Raw genomic sequence first — 12611 nt, forward strand, 5'->3', positions numbered from 1 at the left:
CACCTCTCAGACATGCCAGAACCCCGTGCCAATGACCCCGGAAGCACCAGCCGAGCACGCCGGAACCACCTGCTCGACTCGCCAGAACCACCTGCCGATCACGCAAAAATCACCTGCCGGCTACGCCACAACCAGTTGGTGAACACTTTGGAATCACCTGCCAGGCTTGCTGGAACCACCTGTCGGTCATGCCAAAATCACCTGCCAACTACGCCAGAACCGCTTGGCGGACACTGCGGAAACACCTGTCGGGCCGGCTGGAACCACATCTCAGACGTGCCAGAAACGTGTTCATGAGATTCTGGAACCACACCCCGAACAGACGGATACCACCTGCCAGAACCGCCTGAACCACGTGCTGAGCACGCCGGAACCACCTGCTCGACTCACCGGTACCACCTCCCTGACACGCCAAAATCACCTGCCGGGTACGCCAGAACCACCTGGCGGACACTCCGAAACCACCTGTCACGCATGCCGGAACCACCTCTCAGACTTGCCGGAAGCACGTGCCGGACACGCCGGAATCACCTACCGGACAGACCGGAACCACCTGCCGAGCACGCCGGAGCCACCTGCTCGACTCGCCAGAACCACCTGCCGGACACGCAAAAATCACCTGCCGGCTACGCCACAACCAGTTGGGAAACACTTCGGAATCACCTGCCGGGCTTGCTGGAATCACCGGCCGGTCATGCCAAAATCACCTGCCAACTACGCCAGTACCACTTGGCGGACACTGTGGAAACACCTGTCGGGCCGGCCGGAACCACATCTCAGACGTGCCAGAACCATGTACATGAGATGCTGGAACCACACCCCGAACAGACGGAAAACACCTGCCAGACCCGTCTGAACAACCTGCCGAGCACGCCGGAGCCACCTGCTCGACTCGCCGGAACCACCTACCTGACATGCCCAAATCACCAGCCGGGTATGCCAGAACCACTTGGCGGACACTCCGGAATCATCTGCCGGACATGCCGGAACCAGCTCTCAGGCACACCAGAACCACGTGCCGGAGACGCCGGAAGCACCTGCCGAGCATGCCGGAGCCACCTGCTCGACTCGCCAGAAACACCTGCCGGACACGCCAAAATCACCTGCCGGGTACGCCAGAACCACCTGGCGGACACTCCGAAATCACCTGTCGCGCATGCCGGAACCACGTCTCAGACGTGCCGGAAGCACGTGCCGGACACGCCGGAATCACCTACCGGACAGACCGGAACCACCTGCCGAGCACGCCGGAGCCACCTGTTCGACTCGCTGGAACCACCTGCCGGACAGGCCAATATCAACTGCTGGCTATGCCAGAACCACCTGGGGGACCGTCCGGAATCACCTGCCAGCCATGGCGGAACCACCTCTCAGACGTACCAGAACCACCTGCCGGAGAAGCTGGAAACACGTCCTGGACAGTCTGGAACCACCTGCCGGCCAAGCCTGAACCACCTGCCAAGCACAACGGAACAACCTGCCAGACACGCCAAAATCACCTGCGTGTTATGCCAGAACCACTTGGAGGACTCTCTGGGATGACCTGCCGGGCATGCCGGAACCACCTCTCAGACGTGCCAGAACCATGTGGCGGACAGTCCGGAATCACCTGTTGGGCATGCGCAACCACCTCTGAGACGTACCAGAACCACATGCCGTGCAGGCTGGAACCACCTACCGGACAGACCGGAATCACCTTTCGGGCATGCCGGAACCACCTGTCAGATGTGCCAGAAACACGTGCCGGAGACGCCGGAAGCACCTGCCAAGCACGTTGGAACCACCTGCTCAACTCGCCTGAACCACCTGCCGGACATGCCAAAATCACCTGCCGACTATGCCAGAACCACTTGGCGAACACTCCGGAATCACTTGCCGGGCATGCAGGAACCACCTCTCAGACATGCCAGAACCCCGTGCCAATGACCCCGGAAGCACCAGCCGAGCACGCCGGAACCACCTGCTCGACTCGCCAGAACCACCTGCCGATCACGCAAAAATCACCTGCCGGCTACGCCACAACCAGTTGGTGAACACTTTGGAATCACCTGCCAGGCTTGCTGGAACCACCTGCCAGTCATGCCAAAATCACCTGCCAACTACGCCAGAACCGCTTGGCGGACACTGCGGAAACACCTGTCGGGCCGGCTGGAACCACATCTCAGACGTGCCAGAAACGTGTTCATGAGATGCTGGAACCACACCCCGAACAGACGGATACCACCTGCCAGAACCGCCTGAACCACCTGCTGAGCACGCCGGAACCACCTGCTCGACTCACCGGTACCACCTCCCTGACACGCCAAAATCACCTGCTGGGTATACCAGAACCACTTGGCAGACACTCCGGAATCATCTGCCGGACATGCCGGAACCAGCTCTCAGACACACCAGAACCAAGTGCCGGAGACGCCGGAAGCACCTGCCGAGCATGCCGGAGCCACCTGCTCGACTCGCTGGAACCACCTGCCGGACAGGCCAATATCAACTGCTGGCTATGCCAGAACCACCTGGGGGACAGTCCGGGATCACCTGCCAGCCATGGCGGAACCACCTCTCAGACGTACCAGAACCACCTGCCGGAGAAGCTGGAAACACGTCCTGGACAGACTGGAACCACGTGACGGCCATGCCTGAACCACCTGCCGGACACGCCAAAATCCCCTGCGGGCTATGCCAGAACCACTTGGACGACTCTCCGAAATGACCTGCCGGGCATGTTGGAACCACCTCTCAGACGTGCCAGAAGCACGTGGCGGACAGTCCGGAATCACCTGTTGGGCATATGCAACCACCTCTGACACGTACCAGCACGACGTGCCGCGCACGCCGGAACCACCTACCGGACAGACCGGAATCAACTTTTGGGCATGCCGGAACCACCAGTCAGATGTGCCAGAAACACGTGCCGGAGACGCCGGAAGCACCTGCCGAGCACGTCGCAACCACCTGCTCAACTCGCCTGAACCACCTGCCGGACACGCCAAAATCACCTGCCCGCTACACCAGCACCACTTCGGGGACAAGCCGGAATCACGTGAGGGGCATGCCGGCACAGCCTCGCAGACTGAACCTCGTGCAGGGCACCACAGAACCACCTGCCGGACAGACCGGAACCACCTGCCGGACACGCCGGAACCACCGGCTCGACCCGCCGGAACGACTGCTGGACATGCAAACTCACCTGCCGGCTACGCCGCAAACACTTGGCGAACACTCAGGAATCACCTGCCGGGCATGCCGGAACCACCTCTCAGATATGCCAGAACCACGTGCCAATGACCCCAGAAGCACCTGCCGAGCACGCCGGAACCACCTGCTCGACTCGATAGAACCACCTGCCGGACACGCAGAAATCACCTGCCGGCTATGCCACAACCAGTTGGGCAACACTTCGGAATCACCTGCCGGGCTTGCTGGAACAACCTGCCGGTCATGACAAAATCACCTGCCAACTACACCAGTACCACTTGGTGGAAACTGTGGAAACACCTGTCGGGCCGGCCGGAACCACATCTCAGACGTGCCAGAACCATGTGCATGAGATGCTGGAACCACACCCCGAACAGACGGAAAACACCTGCCAGACCCGTCTGAACAACCTGCCGAGCACGCCGGAGCCACCTGCTCGACTCGCCGGAACCACCTACCTGACATGCCCAAATCACCAGCCGGGTATGCCAGAACCACTTGGCGGACACTCCGAAATCATCTGCCGGACATGCCGGAACCAGCTCTCAGACACACCAGAACCACGTGCCGGAGACGCCGGAAGCACCTGCCGAGCATGCCGGAGCCACCTGATCGACTCGCCAGAAACACCTGCCGGACACACCAAAATCACCTGCCGGGTACGCCAGAACCACCTGGCGGACACTCCGAAATCACCTGTCGTGCATGCCGGAACCACCTCTCAGACGTGCCGGAAGCACGTGCCGGACACGCTGGAATCACCTACCAGACAGACCGGAACCACATGCCGAGCACGCCGGAGCCACCTGTTCGACTCGCTGGAACCACCTGCCGGACAGGCCAATATCAACTGCTGGCTATGCCAGAACCACCTGGGGCACGGTCCGGAATCGCCTGCCAGCCATGGCGGAACCACCTCTCAGACGTACCAGAACCACCTGCCGGAGAAGCTGGAAACACGTCCTGGACAGTCTGGAACCACCTGCCGGCCAAGCCTGAACCACCTGCCAAGCACAACGGAACAACCTGCCAGACACGCCAAAATCACCTGCGTGTTATGCCAGAACCACTTGGAGGACTCTCTGGGATGACCTGCCGGGCATGCCGGAACCACCTCTCAGACGTGCCAGAACCACCTGCCGGAGAAGCTCGAAACACGTCCTGGACAGACTGGAACCACGTGACGGCCATGCCTGAACCACCTGCCGGACACGCCAAAATCACCTGCGGGCTACGCCAGAACCACTTGGACGACTCTCCGAAATGACCTGCCGGGCATGTTGGAACCACCTCTCAGACGTGCCAGAAACACGTGGTGGACAGTCCGGAATCACCTGTTGGGCATACGCAACCACCTCTGACACGTACCAGAACCACGTGCCGCGCACGCCGGAACCACCTACCGGACAGACCGGAATCAACTTTTGGGCATGCCGGAACCACCAGTCAGATGTGCCAGAAACACGTGCCGGAGACGCCGGAAGCACCTGCCGAGCACGTCGCAACCACCTGCTCAACTCGCCTGAACCACCTGCCGGACACGCCAAAATCACCTGCCCGCTACACCAGCACCACTTCGGGGACAAGCCGGAATCACGTGAGGGGCATGCCGGCACAGCCTCTCAGACTGAACCTCGTGCCGGACACCACAGAACCACCTGCCGGACAGACCGGAACCACCTGCCGGACACGCCGGAACCACCGGCTCGACCCGCCGGAACGACCACTGGACATGCAAAATCCCCTGCCGGCTACGCCGGAAAAACTTGGCGAACACTCCGGAATCACCTGCCGGGCATGCCGGAACCACCTCTCAGATATGCCAGAACCACATGCCAATGACCCCGGAAGCACCTGCCGAGCATGCCGGAACCACCTGCTCGACTCGCCAGAACCACCTGCCGGACAAGCAGAAATCACCTGCCGGCTACGCCACAACCAGTTGGGCAACACTTCGGAATCACCTGCCGGGCTTGCTGGAACCACCTGCCGGTCATGCCAAAATCACCTGCCAACTACGCCAGTACCACTTGGCGGACACTGTGGAAACACCTGTCGGGCCGGCGGGAACCACATCTCAAACGTGCCAGAACCATGTGCATGAGATGCTGGAACCACACCCCGAACAGACGGAAAACCCCTGCCAGACCCGTCTGAACAACCTGCCGAGCACGCCGGAGCCACCTGCTCGACTCGCCGGAACCACCTACCTGACATGCCCAAATCACCAGCTGGGTATTCCAGAACCACTTGGCGGACACTCCGAAATCATCTGCCGGACATGCCGGAACCAGCTCTCAGACACACCAGAACCACGTGCCGGAGACGCCGGAAGCACCTGCCGAGCATGCCGGAGCCACCTGATCGACTCGCCAGAAACACCTGCCGGACACGCCAAAATCACCTGCCGGGTACGCCAGAACCACCTGGCGGACACTCCGAAATCACCTGTCGTGCATGCCGGAACCACCTCTCAGACGTGCCGGAAGCACGTGCCGGACACGCCGGAATCACCTACCCGACAGACCGGAACCACCTGCCGAGCACGCCGGAGCCACCTGTTCGACTCGCTGGAACCACCTGCCGGACAGGCCAATATCAACTGCTGGCTATGCCAGAACCACCTGGGGGACGGTCCGGAATCACCTGCCAGCCATGGCGGAACCACCTCTCAGACGTACCAGAACCACCTGCCGGAGAAGCTGGAAACACGTCCTGGACAGTCTGGAACCACCTGCCGGCCAAGCCTGAACCACCTGCCAAGCACAACGGAACAACCTGCCAGACACGCCAAAATCACCTGCGTGTTATGCCAGAACCACTTGGAGGACTCTCTGGGATGACCTGCCGGGCATGCCGGAACCACCTCTCAGACGTGCCAGAACCATGTGGCGGACAGTCCGGAATCACCTGTTGGGCATGCGCAACCACCTCTGAGACGTACCAGAACCACATGCCGTGCAGGCTGGAACCACCTACCGGACAGACCGGAATCACCTTTCGGGCATGCCGGAACCACCTGTCAGATGTGCCAGAAACACGTGCCGGAGACGCCGGAAGCACCTGCCAAGCACGTTGGAACCACCTGCTCAACTCGCCTGAACCACCTGCCGGACATGCCAAAATCACCTGCCGACTATGCCAGAACCACTTGGCGAACACTCCGGAATCACTTGCCGGGCATGCAGGAACCACCTCTCAGACATGCCAGAACCCCGTGCCAATGACCCCGGAAGCACCAGCCGAGCACGCCGGAACCACCTGCTCGACTCGCCAGAACCACCTGCCGATCACGCAAAAATCACCTGCCGGCTATGCCACAACCAGTTGGTGAACACTTTGGAATCACCTGCCAGGCTTGCTGGAACCACCTGCCAGTCATGCCAAAATCACCTGCCAACTACGCCAGAACCGCTTGGCGGACACTGCGGAAACCCCTGTCGTGCCGGCTGGAACCACATAACAGACGTGCCAGAAACGTGTTCATGAGATGCTGGAACCACACCCCGAACAGACGGATACCACCTGCCAGAACCGCCTGAACCACGTGCTGAGCACGCCGGAAACACCTGCTCGACTCACCGGTACCACCTCCCTGACACGCCAAAATCACCTGCTGGGTATGCCAGAACCACTTGGCGGACACTCCGGAATCATCTGCCGGACATGCCGGAACCAGCTCTCAGACACACCAGAACCAAGTGCCGGAGACGCCGGAAGCACCTGCCGAGCATGCCGGAGCCACCTGCTCGACTCGCCAGAAACACCTGCCGGACACGCCAAAATCACCTGCCGGGTATGCCAGAACCACCTGGCGGACACCACGGAATCACCTTCCTCGCATGCCGGAACCACCTCTCAGACGTGCCGGAAGAACATGCCAGACACGCCGGAAAGACCTACCGGACAGACCGGAACCACCTGCCAAGAATGCCGGAGCCACCTGTTCGGCTCGCTGGAACCACCTGCCGGACAGGCCAATATCAACTGCTGGCTATACCAGAACCACCTGGGGGACAGTCCGCGATCACCTGCCAGCCATGGCGGAACCACCTCTCAGACGTACCAGAACCACCTGCCGGAGAAGCTCGAAACACGTCCTGGACAGACTGGAACCACGTGACGGCCATGCCTGAACCACCTGCCGAGCACGGCGGAACCACCTGCCGGACACGCCAAAATCACCTGTGGGCTACGCCAGAACCACTTGGACGACTCTCCGCAATGACCTGCCGGGCATGTTGGAACCACCTCTCAGACGTGCCAGAAGCACGTGGCGGACAGTCCGGAATCACCTGTTGGGCATACGCAACCACCTCTGAGACGTACCAGAACCACGTGCCGTGCACGCCGGAACCACCTACCGGACAGACCGGAATCAACTTTTGGGCATGCCGGAACCACCAGTCAGATGTGCCAGAAACACGTGCCGGAGACGCCGGAAGCACCTGCCGAGCACGTCGCAACCACATGCTCAACTCGCCGGAACCAGCTGCCGGACACGCCAAAATCACCTGCCCGCTACACCAGCACCACTTCGGGGACAAGCCGGAATCACGTGAGGGGCATGCCGGCACAGCCTCTCAGACTGAACCTCGTGCCGGACACCACAGAACCACCTGCCGGACAGACCGGAACCACCTGCCCAACACGACGGAACCACCGGCTCGACCCGTCGGACCGACCGCTGGACATGCAAAATCAACTGCCGGCCACGCCGGAAACACTTGGCGAACACTCCGGAATCACCTGCCTGGCATGCCGGAACCACCTCTCAGATATGCCAGAACCACGTGCCAATGACCCCGGAAGCACCTGCCGAGCACGCCGGAACCACCTGCTCGACTCGCCAGAACCACCTGCCGGACACGCAAAAATCACCTGCCGGCTACGCCACAACCAGTTGGGGAACACTTCGGAATCACCTGCCGGGCTTGCTGGAACCACCTGCCGGGCATGCCAAAATCACCTGCCAACTACGCCAGTACCACTTGGCGGACACTGTGGAAACACCTGTCGGGCCGGCCGGAACCACATCTCAGACGTGCCAGAACCATGTGCATGAGATGCTGGAACCACACCCCGAACAGACGGAAAACACCTGCCAGACCCGTCTGAACAACCTGCCGAGCACGCCGGAGCCACCTGCTCGACTCGGCGGAACCACCTACCTGACATGCCCAAATCACCAGCCGGGTATGCCAGAACCACTTGGCGGACACTCCGGAATCATCTGCCGGACATGCCGGAACCAGCTCTCAGACACACCAGAACCACGTGCCGGAGACGCCGGAAGCACCTGCCGAGCATGCCGGAGCCACCTGCTCGACTCGCCAGAAACACCTGCCGGACACGCCAAAATCACCTGCCGGGTACGCCAGAACCACCTGGCGGACACTCCGAAACCAACTGTCGCGCATGCCGGAACCACCTCTCAGCCGTGCCGGAAGCACGTGCCGGACACGCCGGAATCACCTACCGGACAGACCGGAACCACCTGCCGAGCACGCCGGAGCCACCTGTTCGACTCGCTGGAACCACCTGCCGGACACGCCAAAATCACCTGCGGGCTACGCCAGAACCACTTGGACGACTCTCCGAAATGACCTGCCGGGCATGTTGGAACCACCTCTCAGACGTGCCAGAAGCACGTGGCGGACAGTCCGGAATCACCTGTTGGGCATACGCAACCACCTCTGACACGTACCAGAACCACGTGCCGTGCACACCGGAACCACCTACCGGACAGACCGGAATCAACTTTTGGGCATGCCGGAACCACCAGTCAGATGTGCCAGAAACACGTGCCGGAGACGCCGGAAGCACCTGCCGAGCACGTCGCAACCACCTGCTCAACTCGCCTGAACCACCTGCCGGACACGCCAAAATCACCTGCCCGCTACACCAGCACCACTTCGGGGACAAGCCGGAATCACGTGAGGGGCATGCCGGCACAGCCTCTCAGACTGAACCTCGTGCTGGACACCACAGAACCACCTGCCGGACAGACCGGAACCACCTGCCGGACACGCCGGAACCACCGGCTCGACCCGCCGGAACGACCGCTGGACATGCAAAATCACCTGCCGGCTACACCGGAAACACTTGGCAAACACTCCGGAATCACCTGCCGGGCATGCCGGAACCACCTCTCAGATATGCCAGAACCCCGTGCCAATGACCCCGGAAGCACCTGCCGAGCACGCCGGAACCACCTGCTCGACTCGCCAGAACCACCTGCCGGACACGCAGAAATCACCTGCCGGCTACGCCACAACCAGTTGGGGAACACTTCGGAATCACCTGCCGGGCTTGCTGGAACCACCTGCCGGTCATGCCAAAATCACCTGCCAACTACGCCAGTACCACTTGGCGGACACTGTGGAAACAGCTGTCGGGCCGGCCGGAACCACATCTCAGACGTGCCAGAACCATGTGCATGAGATGCTGGAACCACACCCCGAACAGACGGAAAACACCTGCCAGACCCGTCTGAACAACCTGCCGAGCACGCCGGAGCCACCTGCTCGACTCGCCGGAACCACCTACCTGACATGCCCAAATCACCAGCCGGGTATGCCAGAACCACTTGCCGGACACTCCGGAATCATCTGCCGGACATGCCGGAACCAGCTCTCAGACACACCAGAACCACGTGCCGGAGACGCCGGAAGCACCTGCCGAGCATGCCGGAGCCACCTGCTCGACTCGCCAGAAACACCTGCCGGACATGCCAAAATCACCTGCCCGGTACGCCAGAACCACCTGGCGGACACTATGGAATCACCTGCCGCGCATGCCGGAACCACCTCTCAGACGTGCCGGAAGCACGTGCCAGACACGCCGGAAACACCTACCGGACAGACCGGAACCACCTGCCAAGAACGCCGGAGCCACCTGTTCGACTCGCTGGAACCACCTGCCGGACAGGGCAATATCAACTGCTGGCTATGCCAGAACCACCTGGGGGACAGTCCGGGATCACCTGCCAGCCATGGCGGAACCACCTCTCAGACGTACCAGAACCTCCTGCCGGAGAAGCTGGAAACACGTCCTGGACAGACTGGAACCACGTGACGGCCATGCCTGAACCACCTGCCGAGCACGGCGGAACCACCTGCCGGACACGCCAAAATCACCTGCGGGCTACGCCAGAACCACTTGGACGACTCTCCGAAATGACCTGCCAGGCATGTTGGAACCACCTCTGACGTGCCAGAAGCACGTGGCGGACAGTCCGGAATTACCTGTTGGGCATACGCAACCACCTCTGAGACGTACCAGAACCACGTGCCGTGCACGCCAGAACCACATACCGGACAGACCGGAATCAACTTTTGGGCATTCCGGAACCACCAGTCAGATGTGCCAGAAACACGTGCCGGAGACGCCTGAAGCACCTGCCGAGCACGTCGCAACCACCTGCTCAACTCGCCTGAACCACCAGCCGGACACGCCAAAATCACCTGCCCGCTACACCAGCACCACTTCGGGGACAAGCCGGAATCACGTGGGGGCATGCCGGCACAGCCTCTCAGACTGAACCTCGTGCCGGACACCACAGAACCACCTGCCGGACAGACCGGAACCACCTGCCGGACACGCCGGAACCACCGGCTCGACCCGCCGGAACGACCGCTGGACATGCAAAATCACCTGCCGGCTACGCCGGAAACACTTGGCGAACACTCCGGAATCACCTGCCGGGCATGCCGGAACCACCTCTCAGATAAGCCAGAACCACGTGCCAATGACACCGGAAGCACCTGCCGAGCACGCCGGAACCACCTGCTCGACTCGCCAGAACCACCTGCCGGACACGCAAAAATCACCTGCCGGCTACGCCACAACCAGTTGGGGAACACTTCGGAATCACCTGCCGGGCTTGCTGGAACCACCTGCCGGTCATGCCAAAATCACCTGCCAACTACGCCAGTACCACTTGGCGGACACTGTGGAAACACCTGTCGGGCCGGCCGGAACCACATCTCAGACGTGCCAGAACCATGTGCATGAGATGCTGGAACCACACCCCGAACAGACGGAAAACACCTGCCAGACCCGTCTGAACAACCTGCCGAGCACGCCGGAGCCACCTGCTCGACTCGCCGGAACCACCTACCTGACATGCCCAAATCACCAGCCGGGTATGCCAGAACCACTTGCCGGACACTCCGGAATCATCTGCCGGACATGCCGGAACCAGCTCTCAGACACACCAGAACCACGTGCCGGAGATGCCGGAAGCACCTGCCGAGCATGCCGGAGCCACCTGCTCGACTCGCCAGAAACACCTGCCGGAAACGCCAAAATCACCTGCCGGGTACGCCAGAACCACCTGGCGGACACTCCGAAACCAACTGTCGCGCATGCCGGAACCACCTCTCAGACGTGCCATAAGCACGTGCCGGACACGCCGGAATCACCTACCCGACAGACCGGAACCACCTGCCGAGCACGCCGGAGCCACCTGTTCGACTCGCTGGAACCACCTGCCGGACAGGCCAATATCAACTGCTGGCTATGCCAGAACCACCTGGGGGACGGTCCGGAATCACCTGCCAGCCATGGCGGAACCACCTCTCAGACGTACCAGAACCACCTGCCGGAGAAGCTGGAAACACGTCCTTTACAGTCTGGAACCACCTGCCGGCCAAGCCTGAACCACCTGCCAAGCACAACGGAACAACCTGCCAGACACGCCAAAATCACCTGCGTGTTATGCCAGAACCACTTGGAGGACTCTCTGGGATGACCTGCCGGGCATGCCGGAACCACCTCTCAGACGTGCCAGAACCATGTGGCGGACAGTCCGGAATCACCTGTTGGGCATGCGCAACCACCTCTGAGACGTACCAGAACCACATGCCGTGCAGGCTGGAACCACCTACCGGACAGACCGGAATCACCTTTCGGGCATGCCGGAACCACCTGTCAGATGTGCCAGAAACACGTGCCGGAGACGCCGGAAGCACCTGCCAAGCACGTTGGAACCACCTGCTCAACTCGCCTGAACCACCTGCCGGACATGCCAAAATCACCTGCCGACTATGCCAGAACCACTTGGCGAACACTCCGGAATCACTTGCCGGGCATGCAGGAACCACCTCTCAGACATGCCAGAACCCCGTGCCAATGACCCCGGAAGCACCAGCCGAGCACGCCGGAACCACCTGCTCGACTCGCCAGAACCACCTGCCGATCACGCAAAAATCACCTGCCGGCTACGCCACAACCAGTTGGTGAACACTTTGGAATCACCTGCCAGGCTTGCTGGAACCACCTGCCAGTCATGCCAAAATCACATGCCAACTACGCCAGAACCGCTTGGCGGACACTGCGGAAACACCTGTCGGTCCGGCTGGAACCACATCTCAGACGTGCCAGAAACGTGTTCATGAGATGCTGGAACCACACCC

This window comes from Equus caballus, chromosome 28 (assembly GCF_041296265.1).
Source record: "Equus caballus isolate H_3958 breed thoroughbred chromosome 28, TB-T2T, whole genome shotgun sequence".
NCBI lineage: Eukaryota > Metazoa > Chordata > Mammalia > Perissodactyla > Equidae > Equus > Equus caballus.